This window comes from Numida meleagris, chromosome 6 (assembly GCF_002078875.1).
Source record: "Numida meleagris isolate 19003 breed g44 Domestic line chromosome 6, NumMel1.0, whole genome shotgun sequence".
Lineage (NCBI taxonomy): Eukaryota > Metazoa > Chordata > Aves > Galliformes > Numididae > Numida > Numida meleagris.
In genome coordinates this window covers 862,383-880,684 of record NC_034414.1, presented here as the reverse complement: position 1 = coordinate 880,684, position 18,302 = coordinate 862,383, and the positions used below count along the sequence as shown (strand labels likewise).

The 18,302-nt window shown below is 38.6% G+C and overlaps 3 long non-coding RNA genes across 5 annotated transcripts in view; 1 reads left to right on the top strand and 2 right to left on the bottom strand.

Annotated features, from left to right (window-relative positions):
- LOC110400882 overlaps window positions 1-7,168 on the bottom strand; it is a 233,778-nt gene extending 226,610 nt beyond the window's left edge. For both annotated transcript variants that reach the window (XR_002440121.1, XR_002440122.1), the window contains exon 1: window positions 6,979-7,168. This is a non-coding gene — a long non-coding RNA (uncharacterized LOC110400882). The remainder of the gene's footprint in view (window positions 1-6,978) is intronic.
- Window positions 43-3,129, top strand: LOC110400893. 2 transcript variants are annotated; one of them, XR_002440140.1, is made up of 3 exons: window positions 43-138; window positions 611-679; window positions 1,427-3,129. It is a non-coding gene; the product is annotated as an uncharacterized LOC110400893 (long non-coding RNA). The 2 variants fall into 2 exon arrangements; XR_002440141.1 differs by lacking the exon at window positions 43-138 and adding an exon at window positions 326-472.
- Window positions 8,923-15,695, bottom strand: LOC110400892. Its single transcript, XR_002440139.1, has 4 exons — window positions 15,630-15,695; window positions 13,699-13,776; window positions 12,829-13,006; window positions 8,923-9,269 (listed from the first exon to the last, which is right to left on the bottom strand). It is a non-coding gene; the product is annotated as an uncharacterized LOC110400892 (long non-coding RNA).

Below are 18,302 nucleotides of genomic sequence, written 5' to 3'. Positions count from 1 at the left end.
CTAAGATGGCGCCCGGCGGCAAGGCCCCTAAGATGGCGCCCGGCGGCAAGGCCCCTAAGATGGCGCCCGGCGGCAAGGCCCCTAAGATGGCGCCCAGCATCTGCCCTGGCTCTGCACGCCACCTGGCAGGTGGAGCAGGTGACTTGTGCTCATGGCTCATTTTTTTTTTTTTTAATGTTCTTTTTGTTTTGGTTTTTGTTTTTTAATTTTTGTGTATTTACGCATATATTGTGCATTTGTAGAGGAGAGATCTTATTTAATCTTTTTTTTTTTTTTTTTTCCTTTTTCAGGGAGTGGTGGTTTCCAGGACCTGAAGCCTGGGATAAGCACCACAAGACAGGGAAGGTGTTTGGTCCATGAGAGAAATTCTAATACTGCTGTTGCCCTTTCTCATTTTAACAGGATGAAAACAAAACAAAGCGCTCTGGCACAAACAAGTCCAGTTACAGTTGTCACCTTGCTGCAAATCTAGGTCCCCCATCTTAAATATGCTTTGACAAATATTGTTGTATTCACCCTAACACCTAAATGGCAAAAATCCCTATCATCAGCACCTTTAAATAAGAAACTAAACCCTAAGCTGAAATCACTGTCTTCCTTCCAACCGCAGGCACAGCTACCAACACATTTCGTTAAATAGACAGGAGGCAAACAGAGGGTAAAGCGACAAATATAACAGGTAAAATAAAACTAATAGTTTTCAAATCTATTTAAAACTTTCACTCTTGTCTCATGCCTGTAGAAGGTGGAAATAAACAAGATGTAAAAAGAGAGAAATTGCTCAGCACCTTTCCCAGCACTATAGGTAAATTACATGTTTCTTCTGGAAGAGGTATTTTAGCACAGTGGGATGTTCTTGTGTTGTGACAAGATAATGTGTGTGTAAAGCACTCCTATAATTTAGCTGTCACACAGACGCGCCTACTCAAGTGCATGTGTGGCAATGTAGAATCAGCTTTGATCTGTAAAATACATCAGATGGTTTCCATTCCTTACTCTGAATCAACTCAGTTCAATAAAGAAATTAATCTGACCGTTTTTTCTTATACGTATTGTCAGGATGTTTAATCTCCGGAACTGATGCTGTGATTGCATCCAGCTGTACATAAGATAAAAAACTAACATTAACACTGATAAAAATCACTTTTTTTTTAACATTATCTTAGCACTTCGTGTTTAGAGTATACTAGACATTTAAGAGCCATCAAGGTAACGAACTATATATTCTGGGGGCAGAAAAAAATGATATTTAATCCTGAACAGACACACTAAATTGTGGATCTACAAAATACATTTTCAGAAACTTATGCAATTTCAGCATTAGTGAGCCAGATGTAAAAATAGAGCGATTTTCATGACTGTTCCTTCCAACACTAAGACTTACTTAACCTTGTATCTATCTCCTCTTTCATTCAAATATCTACAGCTTTAAAGAAGCAAGGAGGTACGGATGAGGATACGAATCCTTATGCACTCCAGCAGAATACAGCTTCAACCACAGCTGGTGCCAAGCTTTTTCACTACAATGGTTTCTCTTACAAACAAAATTTAGGTTCAGCCTGGACCCTAAGCTCTTCAATACATGCTTCTTCAGACATCAATGTACAAACAGAAAGCAAAACCAACTCAGATTTCCAAGAATAAGATCATGAAGAAAGGAAAATTATAAGCATATACTATAAAGCTAGGGAAACAATTTTCATCTATTTTTAAGGAGTCAATATCCTTTGAAGCTGACATTTATTTTGAGAGACTGTGATCTCTCTCCTACTTTCCTCATTTACTTCCTGCACATGCTCACTCGGATGCTCAAAATGCTCACTGTAAGAAATTGCAATGCGCTTTCTACACTGAGCATGTTTCAGTCTCTAGCTGCTGATGAAATTCATCTGTAATTCTTCATTTGGCACATAGGAAAAAAAGGCTGAACATGAGATCAGGTATCAAAATCTTTTTAAATATTTATCTCATGTACTTCTTACCACCATATGCGCTGTCACACTCCAAAATCTTACCTCTAGGCACAGACTAGTCCTTAACTAAGAATTTAGTGACAGAGATAGCCTACGGTCATTTAGTACAGCATAAAATAGAGAACCGGGGATGACAAATGAAAAACATGCCCATACCCGCTCTTAAGCATGTTACATGTTTGCCTTGTGCTGTCTCATTTGCTCATTTTTCAAGACTACATTTTTAGAATGAAAACATCAATTTTGAGGTATATGGAAGTCCTTACTGCTAGTCCTGTGCTTCTACAAATTAATACACCCATAATCGAACATAATACATATGCTAATACTGGTGAAGGAAAATGAAAATCTGCACAGAAGTGGGCTGTTTCAGTTTCTGATGAAATCCAGGTGATAGGGCAAAGAAAAATGAAGCTGATATAATTTTTAAACTTCTGAACTTATGAAGGAGGAGCGTGGAGGAGAGCAGGAACTGAGTTACTGCTGAACAGTCAGAGCCAAGTCACCTGAACAGAAGGCAGCAAAGTGGCACCAAGAGGCACCGGTTCTCTTCTCAGTCTCTCCATGGACACATGTGTGCGAGTGACCATCAGCTGTTACAAGCAGCAGTTAATCTCTGAACGTGAAAACAAATATAATACCCATATTTGCAAAATATCTTCCAAAAATTGATTCTCAGATGTGAAAAAGACACAGGCATTCATGTCTGTACTTTCAGCCAGACCAGGCAAGAACAAGCAGTGTTTCACTATACAGCCTGTATGATTTGTTGCAAAGCCACAGGAATCGACAGCTTTGTCATCAATCCTTTGCTCTGGGAATCAGCTCTTCTCCAGTGTTCACAAGGCAGCTGACCTCTATTTTCCCAGTGGTACCAGGTTCTGCTAGCTCCTGATCTGCTTTCCCTCAGGCATCCGTGTACCTTCTTCCTCACTTACCACCAGGAACACCCTCCCTACAAAAAAAACTAGCAGCCCTTAGCCTTTTTCATGTCCTCCCTCACCACTAAGTCCTACTCTGAAGCTACTACAGTCACCTAATGACAGTCAGGCAGGTGGCAGAAGCACAGGACGCTGCTGGTTCATTGACCGCACTGCTCTCCCTCATGGGAGGAAATACTTATTTCACTTTTCTTGCTTTGTTTTTGCCTACGAACTCTATATCTTTTGTTACATTGCCCTGAAAAAAAAAACAAAACAACAAGATAGGATATGAATAAAATCAAATCAGAGCAAAAATGCCAATATTTACCTTTTTTTTTTTTTTAAAAAAAAAAAGCACACAAAAACCAAAAAGCTATCCTCCTGTTCCAGTGGTCTATCATTACTTCATCACCATCTTCTCAAATAATTCTTCTGATACCTTGGATTTCAGACACACAGTATCCTTTTACTACTGATATAAAACGCAGTAGACGGGATTTCATCTTGATCTGTGTTCTTGGCTGCAATCATTTTAAGGGACTAGTAGTAACAGGTGTACATAGAACTAAACTCGAGTAAGAAGAGATTTGTTGTGAGAAAGAAAGGACCCAAACTGGAATGCAGACCTGCTAAAGACTGCATTTTTGGCTTAACAGTGAGCTAAAAAAGCATGCATGAACTTGTAAGTCCATTAAAATTGCAGCACTTAAGTCTGCAGAAGTTTATTATGTAGAAGTTGTAGGTTTGTTTCTGGCTTGAAAAAAAAAAAAGCAGAAATATGCAAAGCCAGAATGTGAGTAGGCAGAAAAACTTAATAGATTTGTCCTCAGAATACATTCAGAAAGAAACTTGTATACCTTGTCATAGAAAGAGTTTAACGGCTTTCAGATACTCCGTGCTGCCCAACAACCAAACAGAAAAAAAATGCAGTTAATTACACAGTTTGAAATGAATGTGTTACTTAATGGTACCGCTTGTATCCCTAATAGACTTCAAGCTGTATAACCAAATTAGAAATTGGAACAGCAGCCCAGCATGATTTGCCATATGCACAGATAACAGACAGGGATCATTAATTGCCTTTAATGGTGTGCACACCAAGAATTTACTGAAGAAAGAATACAAGTACCTGAATAATACTACAGTGAAGGTGAAATCAGGAACTCTTTAATCTCTGGTGGAAAGGTAAATGCGACGGTTGAAGAAATAATAACTCCTAGGGCAAGAAAAACTGGGCTAACTACCAACATACAGGAAACATCAAATAACCAGTGTTCACTTGATGAGGTTTGAAATCATCAGACACAGAAGGAGATGGCCAGTGCTTTGCACCAGAATTTGACATTCCCTGAAACATTTTTGTTGCTTTAAGCAAAATAACACACATATATGCACCTACTTTAGAGTCAATAGTGAGCAAAGAATTACGCTGAAATTTCCAAATGTTTCACAGCTTCTGATGTATGGAGAAGTGATACATTCTACCCCTCCGGCTGCCTTACGGTACTGCAGACACACATGCAGACTATGCAGAAAAGCTCTGAGAGAAAAGAACAATCTTCCGAACATATCTGGATATCTTTACAACAGGCTATTACTTCTCTGCAACCAGGAAGCAATGTACTGGTACTCGTCACGACCATCATCAATAGGGGTTGGGCTCAATGATTTCTAGAGGTCCCTTCCAATCCCTACGAGTCTGTGATCACAATATTTGTTTATCACTGTCATAAAATAGAATTCAGAGAGTTTAAAATTTGACAGAACGACATTTCGCAAAGCTTTTACCAGCAGAACATGGTCTGCATGCTTCCTTTACTTACACAGGTATTTTAAAAATAACACACAGACAACACCATTTCAATGCAGCTTTGATCTTGCCACTCAAGAAAGTCCTTGTCTTCAAATCAAAAGGTTTGCAGACAAATAGTGCTTTATAAATACTAATTTGCTGTTTTAGAAAACTGATAGACCTGTATCAAATGACCAAAAATGTAAATCAGCTGCATCAAAGTATATTAACATCCCTAAAATTTAAATAGGCAAAGGTGTAGAGATATCTCACAATACTGTCATAGTAAGTGTGGAGGAACTGTTTCAGATCGAGACGAAAGACCACAGTTTTTCTGTAAATGAACGACAACAAAATCACCCATTTCCAAAAGCTGACACCTGGAAATGCCCAAAGAAATCTTCAGTCATCTTCTGGGCAAATTATCACAGAACCATTTAGGTAGCCTCACATTATTCTTAATTAAGTATAATTAATTGTGTAATTCCACGACACTCATACGCAACATTAGCCTGTGAAATAAATCTGCTACGAAAGAAACTTCCATTCAGCGTCTAGGAATGTGCTAGACGTATCTGCAGTGCCAACTACCTTAATTAATAATTATAATCTGACCCCAATTCCCATCATTATAGAATTTTTGCATTAACATAAGAGCTAGAGATTTCCCTCTCATAGTTGCTTTAAGAAAATTACCTTATTGTTTTTATCCAATAAATACATTATACACAAACATTACACTACACACTTGGCTTGTATCCATGTCTTCATGCTATATCTTCGTGTAAGTAAGCTTTACTTATGTCTGTTATCATTAGATCAATCATTTCTAAGACTGAAAAACTAAATAAATCAACAAAGTCAAGCTGATGGAAAACACAAACTGGAAAGCCAACTATTGTTGGCTTACCCGTAAACCGCTGCTTGGCACCAGCGCGCACCGTACTGCAGAAGCCACTGCTTGGACATGATTATACAATCAACAAGAATTGTGACATCTTACAGTCATTAAAAACTCAATGTGAAGCTTGGAGATTGTGTGAGGTTGACAAAGCCAGCTCAGTCCTGTAAAATGAGGCCAGTTCAGCAAAGTCTTTCACAGCACCTTCAGAGCTGCGACAGATTTAAGACGCTGGCTAACCTTGACAAGATCTGCCACTGCTGCACATGCTTCTGTGGGACACGCACAGGTTACTTGCCTCTTCCCTTGGCAAAAAAGATACAGAATCAATTCACTGTCAACGCTGCTGTCTGGAAGGGAATTCCTAATGGGCCTTTATGACTACTTTAGTTTAAAGACTGATCTTTGAAAAGTAACATACACAGGTAATATGCCTCTGTCTCGCCAAGCTACCATTAGGCATAGTGAGAATGCTTCTAGAAACACCTGGAAAGAAGAAGAGAACTGCATGTTCACTCACTGGACCCATGAGGTGATTATGGCAGCTGCTAGGAGGACCGTGCAGCAGAAGATTGCTCTGTGTCCCTGGTGAAGGAGGAAGGATAAACGGAGCGTCTCCATTCTCCAAATCTTATCTTTAACACACAGTACGTTCCTACACAGAGTCTTCATTTTCTTTGAGCTGGCCGCAACGTAAGTACCAGAGTACAGGACATTGCTCAAACTGTAATGCTGGTTTAGCGCTGTGCCGGGGAGCATGAGCAAATTTCTTATAATTGTGCATAAAAAAGATTTACTGCTGCTTTTTTCGGCAAGAATACCAGGAAGTAACACGAATTTCTTCTAATTTTAAGTCTTAAGTACCAGGCTGAGTGACCCCTACAGCTTTTTCTTTCTGCGCATGCAGTGTCCTAGTTCTATGGCTTTTTGCACATCCCCAGCTATGAATATATGTAATTCAGTGCCTTGTGCAAGTACGCTATTGGATCTAGCATCTGTGAAGTTAAAATTTCTTTTCTGACAGCTTTCATTTGAACAAGTCTTCTGTGGTGAAAAGAGAAGGACAACTATATCTGTACAGAGGATTATAAAAAGACCCTCTTCTAGTTTCGGACTAAAACTTTGTGGGCAAAATTATATGTGAATCAACTGACAAGTGAATGTACCCACTGTAGCTCCAATAGTTTGGATTTACTGCAATTATTCTCTCCAGGTTTTTAAATCAGACTGAAAAAAATTATTTAGCCCAGGTACATGCAAATAGAACGCAAAACGATAGAACATGTTCTGAAATATTAGTAAAGTATCATGCAGTAATTTACAGCTGAAGCACTGAGAAAGAATGACTTTTAAGCAAAGCAGAGATAAAAACATCGGTGTCCCCCTTACCATTTTAGGATTCATTATCTACTGAAGTCAGCAACAACTTGATCTTCGACTTCAGATGGTATCAACAGGTCCCTTGGAACTTCGTGACTTTGTTCCCAGCTGCTAGCTGATTGTCGACTGCCTAATAAACAATTAAGACAGAACAAAGTGAGTCACAGCGACAGCGATATACAAGAAATAAGTAGCTTCCTCATTAAAATATGTAAGTAAACAATGAAATATACATTTACAAATGTTTCTGTTACTAAACTTCTGTTGTTATCAGCAACAGGCTTTAATAGGCAGAAATATTTATTTTAATCGCTGCCTCAATTCAAATTGTTTTACCTCGCCTAGACTTCAGAAGATTCTTATTTTATCAACATTTTTCTTATGAATCAGTGAATAGCAAAACTCTCAGCTGGACTCTTGCCTCTGCTCTTCATCTGGATTTGATCTGACTCTCATGAGCTCAGTGTTACATCATTCAGAAAAATAATTCAGATAACGCTAGTGTCAAAGTAGTTCAGTCTTTTTTTTTTTCCCCTTTTTACGCAAAGAATGAGCTGTTTTCTTTTTAGCATAGCATTCAGCCAGGTTCCTGCTCCACTCATCCCTTCTTACGCATGTAGGGCCAATGTCATATTCACATCACCTTCTACAGACTGATTTTAAAAACATCAGCCAGATTATTATTTGCTTTTTAAAAACATAGCTATGGAAAGTGCTGAACAAAAGAAATCTGAGGATTTTAGTATATTTTTAACTAACTAAAACTAGGAAGGGATTCCACATGATGCTGCAAAGAAGCACTTAGTATGTCATGTGAAACGTGCCGAACTCTAGAGAGCAGCAATCCTGCAAATTCTTCAAAAGCAGACTAAAATCTTGTGAATGAATGAAATACGATGACTGAAATATTAACCATTTTATTTATGACATTCTAAAATGTCTGTCCTAACAACAGTTTCAGAAGCGGAGCCCCCTCTCACTTGCAAGAAGATATCTACCATAAGTTTGTAGTCATATCTGTCTATCTCAGTACAGTGGTAATCTACTTTTGCTCAGTGATGACAGTTCGATGTTTTCTTGGGACACCACCAATGTATGCTATGCATTTACATCTCAATGCAGTTACCCTGGGAGATTCTGGGAAGCTAATCACATATACCATCTCATATTTATTTAACCAATTACTTCAGTAAAGAACTGAACTCATACTTTAATCTTCTGCCACAGGCAGCTCATGTCAACAGTGGAACCATCCACATTTCAGTCTACCAAGAACGAGCGGTATTTGCCTTCATGTGTCATGCCGACACAACCTTACAAAACACTACTTAATCTCAGAACTTTTTACCATAAAGGTCTCCCCAGAAGAAGCATCTTGCTGTGATTTTTTCAGTGGCTCCCACAATGTTCAAGTTAATGCCACATCAAACCTTAGCAGCTTATTCTTTAAAAGCTAAAAGTATCAATTTTCTCATTTCTGTCTTCCTATTACTTATCCTTTCTCCCTGTTGAATACAACTATATTTCAGTATGTTAATCTTAGGATTTTTTTCTATGCCATGGTCTGTAAAATTCTGTAACTCTATACATTCTAAATGGTATCAGTTTTAGCCAAGATTTAAGAGTTGTGCTTCCTATCGGAAGAAAACTGCCCAATCCTGGGAACTGCTGAGAGCATAGAAGTCCACTTAAAAATATCTTCCATGAGTTTTCCACAACTAGCTAAACTAACTATTACTAGAGCTTATTGTCTATCCTCATCGCCACGGGTCTTTCCGCACTTACCAAATGAAATTATCTTTTTCGAAAAATGTCAGCTGGGAGTGAATCCTTGCTCAAACCAGATACTCTTATGTCCAAGAAACTATCAGGGAAAACTCTGACCGGGCCGAACAGAAGAGGCGAGAACTATTCTAACAGGAAACAATGGAGGCAATCAAGATTCAGTGCTGGGAAATATTCCCTGTTACTGCTGGATAGGAATTACAACTTGGCACTTCCTAGAAACCATAAAATCCTATTTAGTGCAATGCTAGATATACACTAAGTATTTGAGGCTCAGATAAAAGCTTTTATTTTTCTTTTCCTCTCTCTTACAAAAGGTTACATGTAATACTCTCTCCTTTCATTAGCGTAGCAATAAACAAATATAAAGGACAAACATTACCTTCTTTTAAAATTTTCTCCTGAGTCTAGAAATGATGAAAGATCTGAAATAACTTCAGTTTTGCTGTTGGCAGCGGTGTGCTATTCTCTGAGCTAATATAGCAGGGCAGGTTGTTTCAGCAGTTCCAAGTTCGCTAAAAAGACCAAGAGCGTTGGATTTCACAATGGAGTCACTGGGGACTGAATGTCAACCCCCCCCCAGCTCCTTGAGTTTGATAACAGCGTGAGCTCCTTTCACTACCTAGTTACATAAAAGATATATGCAGATTATGAAAAGTCATATCCTAGAACCAATGAGATTTTTTCACGCATCGAGCAGGCAGGCGCCCATCTGAGGCCCATATGTTACAAGTTCAACATATGCAATCTCCATTATCCCAGTGTGCAGCCTAATCGCAGTCTTATTTATAAAAGCCCTAATAAAAAGTCAAGAGTTTGCTGCTCTGAATCAGCTCTTCTACCTTTTACTGTTTCATTTTTCCTTCTGCTGTAATCCAAGCAAGGTGCCCTGAGTTCACATGTGCCTGTCCCTGGTGGGTTACACCTGTTTTGCAGCTGGTAGGTCTCTTTCTTTGCGTGGAGTGGTCTTCAAAGCAGCCCTTCATTCTGTTATTGTGGGGCCAATTTTAGTCCCACTGAAACCTGTTGTCTGACTGTCTTCACGTAATCACAGCCACAGTCAACAAGCGCTGCAGCAGACAGAAAGCCACAGCAGTTTGAAAACGTGGTTCATTCATCTGAGATTTAATGACCTATTTGCTTTTTCCAGAAGACTACACGTTGTGACATTTTGCTCTAACGGATATTACAAACAACTCTTCTTAAAGCTATGACCCATAATTTTGTTTGCTGGTTTTGCATAATGTGAAAAGACATGTTAGCAGTCTCTCCAGAAACAGTGAGAATTACTGCAATGGATTTATTCTTTCTCCAGGTATTCTCTTCACATGCATAAATTTCCAATGAATCTCAGCTCTTTGTAATGATAACTCACATAAAATCTTCTCTTAAAAAACAATTGCTTATGTCCCGACATTCTTCCCGACGCGTGTTTGATTTCTCTTTTATTGTTATTCCTGTCCTCTACCAGAAAATGTATTTTATGTAAGGACCTGAAGAAGCAGTGAGTCTTATCAGGACAAAAGGATAAGGATGTTTCAGAAATGATGTTTGTAGAGTAGCTGTTGTCACCTTGATTTAACTTAACAGGTAAGCTGATTGGCCGAATTCACAATAACACGTACTGAGAAATTAGATTTCACTGTATTAAGGGAACAAATATAATGTTGGTTTGCAGATGTCTAGTTCAATACAGAGCTCATTTGTTCATGTTTTTATACATAATTTCTTATGTTTGCTGTTACTTTTCCCTAAAACACAATGTTAGCACTTTTTGGCCTCCCTTCCCAAAGATGTTTAGTCTCAGGATGTCAAACACTGTTGATCATTACATGAATATAATACATAGTGATGTGTGCGCTGCACTGTTTAAAAGTGCTTTGTAACAATTACATATTCTTCCACCTCCGTCACTTGTTGCAACGACCGAGGTATTGTAACAGATGCCTTTAGAGTCGGGTTGCCATGGTGTGCTGATACACAAAGAGCAATGCTCACACAATTACTCATCCCTGACTGAAGTTAGCTGCTCATCATCCTCACTGCTGCGCTCTACACCACGTAGCAGTCCCACGAGCTGCATGCATTTTTATGCGACAGGAAATAACGGTCTGGATGGATGCAACGAAGTGAAAGAAGCATTCATCCTGCATCAGAACAAACAGCAAAACCCAGCGCCGATGCTTTTCCTGAAGATATCCGTGTTCTCTCCACAGCTGTAAACGTACCCTTCCTCCTCTGCATCTCTCCCTTTCTTCTGACACTTCAATTTTAAAAAGCTTTATTTTGGAATGCATTCGGTATGAAAAGTGGCACTGTGCTCAGAGGAATAGATCACTGACCCACAAAAGCTTCTGTGTGGTTACCAATCAGCCTTTTGCGCACACTTAGGGATTCACCAAAGTTATCTAGGCTGAAGAAATCTTATCAAAGTCTTCTGTATTATACCAACTGCAGAAGCATCAAGGGGAATTTTATGCTAATGATTCTCTTTAATCTCCATATAATTCAGGCCAGCTAAAAATAGATCTTCTACAAACAATGAATCATCATGACTTTAAGCGGATGCGTTTCTGCCACAATGAAGTTGAAATCTCTGTTCCATAGCACCTTTCTTTCCTCTCTTCATCTAATAAGCAGCCAACAAGCCAGCTGACAAAAATAAATACAATTGTTTTTTCTTCTACCCTTCTAATTCAACTACCAACAGCACGATCAGAGACAAGTAAAGAAATAATTCCAAATACCGTATTATTTTCAAGGATAAAATTATTCCAGAGGAAAAACACTTACCAACTGTTTAGAATTAAGAAAACTGGACATGAGATTGTCAGACCTCACGGCGGTAGAAAAAGCCAAGGCAATTTCTTTCCAGGGGTGGGGTAGGGGAAAGGTACCTCATCCCAGGGATGGCTGTAGACCTGCTTTTACTGCTGTCCCACTCTCCTGGAATGCGTGTGAAGCCAGAGATACATGCAGTGACTGAACCTATTTGTATGATTAATTGGTACCCGTGTAACCTTGCAGATCAGATCTGTCTCAAAAAATTTCGTTCAACGGTAGTCTATATGCAAAGACTTCTCCCAGTATGTCACCATGAGCAGAAAAAATAGCTTTGAAAATGCTCTAAGGCAGGTCTGCACAGTAAGGAAATAGTTTTGTATCTCTTAGCCCATTTAACTCAAAGCTACCACCGCTGAAGAGAAGTAGAAACGGCCACATTTAAATCCTAAACAGTAATTCTTCTGGCAGTTGGTAAACTACTCACCTTTCAGTGACAGTATAATTATTTCCGAACACAAATCTGGATTCCTTGAATTTTACCGACACCCTCCTGAAATTCCCTTCAGACTGATATATAAGATAAAGGTTTGTATGCATTTTTCTTAGACAGCAGGTGGAATAAATGAACAACTAAATGGCAAAGGCCAACTGTTAATATCAGAGAGGCTTAGGGCTAAGTGAAATCCAGGTGTTGGCTGATGAAAAGTAACCATGAGAAAAGCTGAAAGACTGTTTCCTGGACTTTTAAAAGCCTCTGTGCTTGAACTTCTCTGACGTTTGCTTTTGACTCTCATTATATTTTATTCTATACTTTTCAGTGAAAGTTTGGAGTATTACCCCAGGGTTATGAAAAATATCTTACTGGCTGTAAGACTCATCTCTCAATTTACTCAGATTTCAGCCCACGGAACATCATGGACCTGATGTGGTAGGGTCCTATGCAGATGCCAATCTTGGGCAGCATGATGGCAGCAAATCCCCATAAGAAGCAACAGCCCAGCTGCTACTCAGTGCTAGACAATCTCTGTGACTCCATCCAACAAGAAGAATTACACACATTTGAAGCACTATTCAGCCTTAAAAAGTACTTTTTAAAGCTATTGCAATATATGTATACGTATATATCAATATATACACCAACGAAATCAATAGGTGAAGATACAAAACACAAACCAAGAGAAAAAGAAGAGGAATCATGATGCCTGCAACTGTGTGGACAGCCTACGCAGAAAAGCAGGTCTTGCAGGACATATAGCAGAGTGGATCTGCTAGGCAACGGGCATCACTTACCCCTCCATCATCCTTCCTGGACAGCTGTTAGAAGAGGCTGTTGAGAATATACCACTTTCTGCTCCGTCACGTTTACCAGCGTAGAGCGCAAAGAGGTCAAAGCGTTTAAACTCCGTACGAGGATGATGATGAGTGTTTTTCAGAGACATGAGAATTTATCTCGGACTCTGAATAATACCTGAACAAAGCATAAAATCAACATTTTGTTATTTGTCCTCAGAGGGGCTAAATCTCACTGTCTTGCTGATATCTTAAAAATATGGCCAAGAAAATTGCTTTCTCCTCAGTTTGTAGGTGCTTCAAACAGCTGAGGAGCAAGCTGAATTGGAATTGCATGCTTATTAGGATTCAGATTTTTAAATTTTCTGCAAGAAAGCGTTGGAAGAACTTCTTTCTGGACCAGTAGTTGCAGATACAGGTACACTAAAAGCAGTTTTGCATGTTCAGATCTTACGGGAATTTTCCTGTAAGTGCATATGTAAGGAGATAGATTTCCAGGAAAGGCATATTAAAACGTGAATAGCGATACACGCTGGTACAGTAATTCACTTTTGTGGTCACAGACCACAATGAAGAAGGTGGGAGAGAATTCAGCTACGGGAAGACTGTTAATTTCAAATTTTTCTACAGTCAGTAAGAGGAAAAGAAAGGGTAGAAAAGAGCTAATGAAAATCCCGAGAAAGCATTGAACATAGAAAAGAAAAAAAAGTACAGTTAAGTGCTATTAGACAGGCAATGTGTTAAAAATAAGAGTTTGTCCATGAAGCTAGGAGAAAAGTATCATCTCAAATTCAAATAAAAGTTTGTTCTAAGAATACAATTGTATTCTTGAGTACAGGAGCTGAAGTAATATAAAGAAGTAACACAGACCTGGGCCATTTTTCACGCGTTGAGCAATGCCTTACTTCACAAATAATGCTCTTCAGTTTTCTTCAATATCCACTGTACCTGGGGAAGGAGCAAAAGCATGGGAAAGTACACTGGAATCTGCTAAATTGTACAGGTCAGAAGGCTTGTTACAAGATTTCCTTCAAGTATCTATGCAATTTTTCAACTAACTGCCAACTTTTTATCTCTTCTAGCCTATAATCTAGGCTTTCACCTGTGCTACGGGTACATGAAGAAAAAAGGGAGAATTGTTGAAAGCACTTTTGTTTGGGTAACACTTGGGTAAATTACTTGGGTAAATTACTTGGGTAGCTGCTGCACAACAGGTGAAGGAATCCAGCTTCCAGACAAAATATCTGAAAGCTCTTATTTTGCTTTTATTTTCTTTAAACTACTTCTAGCTTCCCTTTTCTGCTTACAGCGGTCTCCTTGCTATCAAGCGCTGCCTCTGTCTTTCTCTGCGCTAATCCTTAAGTTGCTACGTTCATAGAAGAATGAACAGTGAAGTGTGAGTCCACTTTTCGAGTTACCACTAGAAATCAGTGCAGTGGACACATCATTTCAAGGTCAGAAAATTACGTGACATGCTGTAACGGTAATTAGTAGACACGCAGCAGCCTGTAACGAGCTAAGGTAGATCCGACTGTAGGATATCTGCTGGAGCTTTCTAAGCCTTGGAACAGTTGATGAGCACTACTCATGCATGAAATAGAACAGACGCACACACTTCTTTAAAGTCAAACTATAACAGCATTCAAAGAAGGAGTCCTCAACAAGAGCAAACACATCTGGTGTTCTCTCTGCTACGCAGCGATTGAGGTATACCGTCGTATTTCATAGAACATCGAAGTACCACCAAGTGCATTATGCTTCCCTGCTTACACCCTTCTTTGAGTAACTTCTAGGCATGAAGAAATCCTCACAAAGGTGGAAATAACAAGGGCTTGTTGTCTAGAATGTAGAATATCAATTTACAGAGCAAGTCCATGTAAATTACTCTTTAATCCCCCGTGGTGCAGAGTAAGCATGAGATTTTTGAACCTTTTGGGCCTAATTGACCGATGAGACAGACACAGTCTCTTTCAGGTGGGTTAAGTTACTTGGCATGCATTGCAAACCAAGAGCGTCAGCATGGGGAAATAGCACAGAAAATTAATGTAAATTCCCACGTGAGTTTAGATCATCTACCGTATGCGTTCATATTGTTCTTCCCTAGGGTTTTCTTTCTCAGGAGTAAAACATGCAAATTGTTTCCTTACGTTAATTAAACTAGCTTACAAACTTAAATGTATGCCAGGAAAGTCTTTCCTTGAAGATTCTCCCAAAAGCTTTCCACATTTGTACACTTCATTATTTTCATACCACGTTGTACATCATTTTTAATACCCTCAAAGCATTTTTGTAAGGCATGGGATTATAAAATGTTAAAATTATGAATTTACTGATTCCTTTCAAGGAAAATGAGCACTATCTTCATAATGGCCCCTTCGTAAATTATGTTACGTGGGGTTTTTCAGTAGCATGCCTAGCCCACAGAAGAACAAAAGTTATTTTGTCTTACACTTGCTTCCTATTTTTCTTTTATACTATTGGTCCTTTGTCATAGAAGATAGGATGCATTTTTCAGATTAAAAACTCTTTTTCAAGTTCTCTCTTCACTGAGCATCCCATTGTGCAATGAGCTACAAGTAATCCTACTGGTAAGAGTCAGGGGAAAATCCTAAACTACTTTAGCCTTCTAATGAGATTATATATAATTGTGAAATCTGCGAATAAACTCCCTTAGGAAATACTAAAAATTGATCCAATTTGGTAAATTATTTTTAACGCTTTCAAATAAATTACATTGAAGAAAAAAGTCACGCTTTTAAGTTCCTTGCCTGCTGGGCAAATAATAACAACAATGTCCTTACTTAGCTGTCATCTTCATTTTTCAGCTGCTGAAACCTTTCGACTCCAAATAGAAAGACACGCTGAAAAACCAGAAGAAAAATAATTAGCACTCCCCCCGCCATTATTCTCTGGCTCTTCTCTATGTTGACAGGTAAACATGCTTAAATGGAAGGAACAGGTTCCTTCCACTCCCTCTGTAGGGGGGACAGCACAGTAACACTGGAGAAGAGAACATCTCATGTGCTCCAGCATTCTCGAGTAAGCCATTTGTAACTGTCTTTGAATCACGGGAAATATCCACCAGAGTTTCTTGGGCTTTGCATTTTTAGGCACGAGGCCCTATCACTTAATATTCTGGAAATTATTTAGTAATATCTTTAGCAGTTTACACATTTCTTAGGCTAAAAATGTTACCAAAATGAAAGCAGATCTCCCGGCAGAAAATTTTGCCAAACGTTATCATTGATTCCATTTCTTGACTACCATGTTGCAAAAACAAATTGGATCAGATCCGCCACTAAGGCATTTCCAGGGTGAATGGCGTGAATCGGTCAATCCATGAACCACAAATTAAATACTACAATGCACATTTCATCGCGCTTGCCACAACGGGGGACATCGTAACTTCGCAACAAAGCAAACTTCTTTTATCAGCACAATTACAACACAGCAGACAGCTGAAATTTCTTCTGTTTCTGAAATTTCACCATTTTGGCATATATTTTACACATAAATTAACAAAATATGTAGATTTAAGGACGGACGCCCATTAGAAACTGCATAACTACTTTTCTTCAGTTTTGTGATTCCAGTAATATCTTTGGTGCGTGGCTGTTTGTAGCTGTACCTATGTGAAGTTAACAAGCTTGAAGAATTATTGTGGTTTTTTTAAAATTATTTATATTTTAAAACATTCTATTTACATTTAAAAAAACCCTTTTCCCTCAAAAGTATATTTACGATTTTCGTTCCTGAGCAAAAACACATTTTAAGACAAAAAGATGGCAATAATTAGAAGCATAAGCTTCAGAAATCCATAGTGTAAAAACAACTTACATAATATTAATGACGTTTTTAAGCACCTGATTGAAATTTAATAACTTGATTCTCTTTTGGAAGTGTTCTTACTATGTCAACACAGTGCACAGGTTAAAATTGCATTCTGATTAAAGATCAGATTACCCTTTTTTTTTTCAGAGCATTCCGATCTCAACAAGCCAGCGTGTGCTCTGCAACGTATAACTCCAGAACACAGCCAAAAAGCCATCTTCTGTTACCTCCCACCCACAAAATAAGATGTCCAACTTGTTCATTTTGAGTTTATTCTAGCGATCTACAGTAGCATGCTTATAGGTGTTGGGGACCAGGGGCACATCACTTCTTTCATTTCAAGATACTGCAGGGTGTTTCAGATAGACCTGTTACGGTGAACTCTGCACATCAGTGTATCTTTATCTCACTGGCCTCCTGAAACAATGCTTTTTTTTGGGGGAAAAAAAAGCAATCTATTTTTCAAGTAACAGATGGATAAACAGATGGGTGGAAAAGTCTACTGAATAGTGTGTTGGCTGCCTGTCATTGCCTGTATGACTGCCAATAAATATCATATGGATTAAACCTGTAAACTAACATGTCCCTATTTGATGAATTCTTTCAGAACAGTATGCGTTTGCTTGCCAGTACCAGTATAAATGAAATGCCACCTTGGATAAGGTAAATTTTTGCAAGGAGACCTAACACCTAGGCACAGCTTGTTCTAAGACTAATAACCAAAAGCAAACAGGAAAGGAAGCCCCACGGTAAAATGCGCACATTTTACAGATTAACTATGAAAAGCTACATTTTCCACACCTGGAATGAATTTCTAGGGAGAACTTAAACACGAGTATGTTTACACTTAGGATAATGTTTTCATAGTGCTTTCATGCCTTGTTGTTGACAACTGTGTATTTTTGCTTCTCCGGATTGCGTGAAGGAAAAGTGCTCAATTCAGAAGCCAGCCATGAGGTACATACTCACTTCAGGCCAACGGCAGAATAAATACTAAATACTTTTCAAGAGATTCTCTCTATTTTGGGCTAACACTAAAAATAACTAAAAATATAATGAGATGTTCCATATTTACTAGCACTTAGGCTCTTCATTTCATATGCATCTTCCATTGCTAATGACTACAAGTTGCCTGCCTGCCAATGCCAGCATGACTGCATGGAGCGGAAGGTTCACACATACTTCAGAGTGTTTATCAGCACAGAGATCAGTATGGTTAAAAGGATCGTTCCTTCCCTTTGCTTCAACCTAGCATCTAACATTCCCCAAGTAATTCCTAGCTCTGGTACTGAGAGACCATGGATACTTTTTCCTCATTCTACGAGCAGATTTAACAGAGAGGTGGGAATCCTAATCTCAGTTCTACAGGCTACAAAAGAAGATGGAGAGAGATCAAATAATTTCTTCAGATGAAAAAAATATGGAATTGAAAAATTTCGTGTGAACAGGAGCTCAGTTCTCCAGAGCAACAATCCAATGCCTTTACCACATGGCAACCTTATTCCTGAATTTTTGAAGAAAATACAAAAACAAATATTAAGGTTGAACAATGAGCTATTACAAACAGATTTCCTAATTTAAGAAGAGAAAAACAACACTTTAAGAATGGTTGATGTCAGAAATAGTAACTAGCTGTACCACGA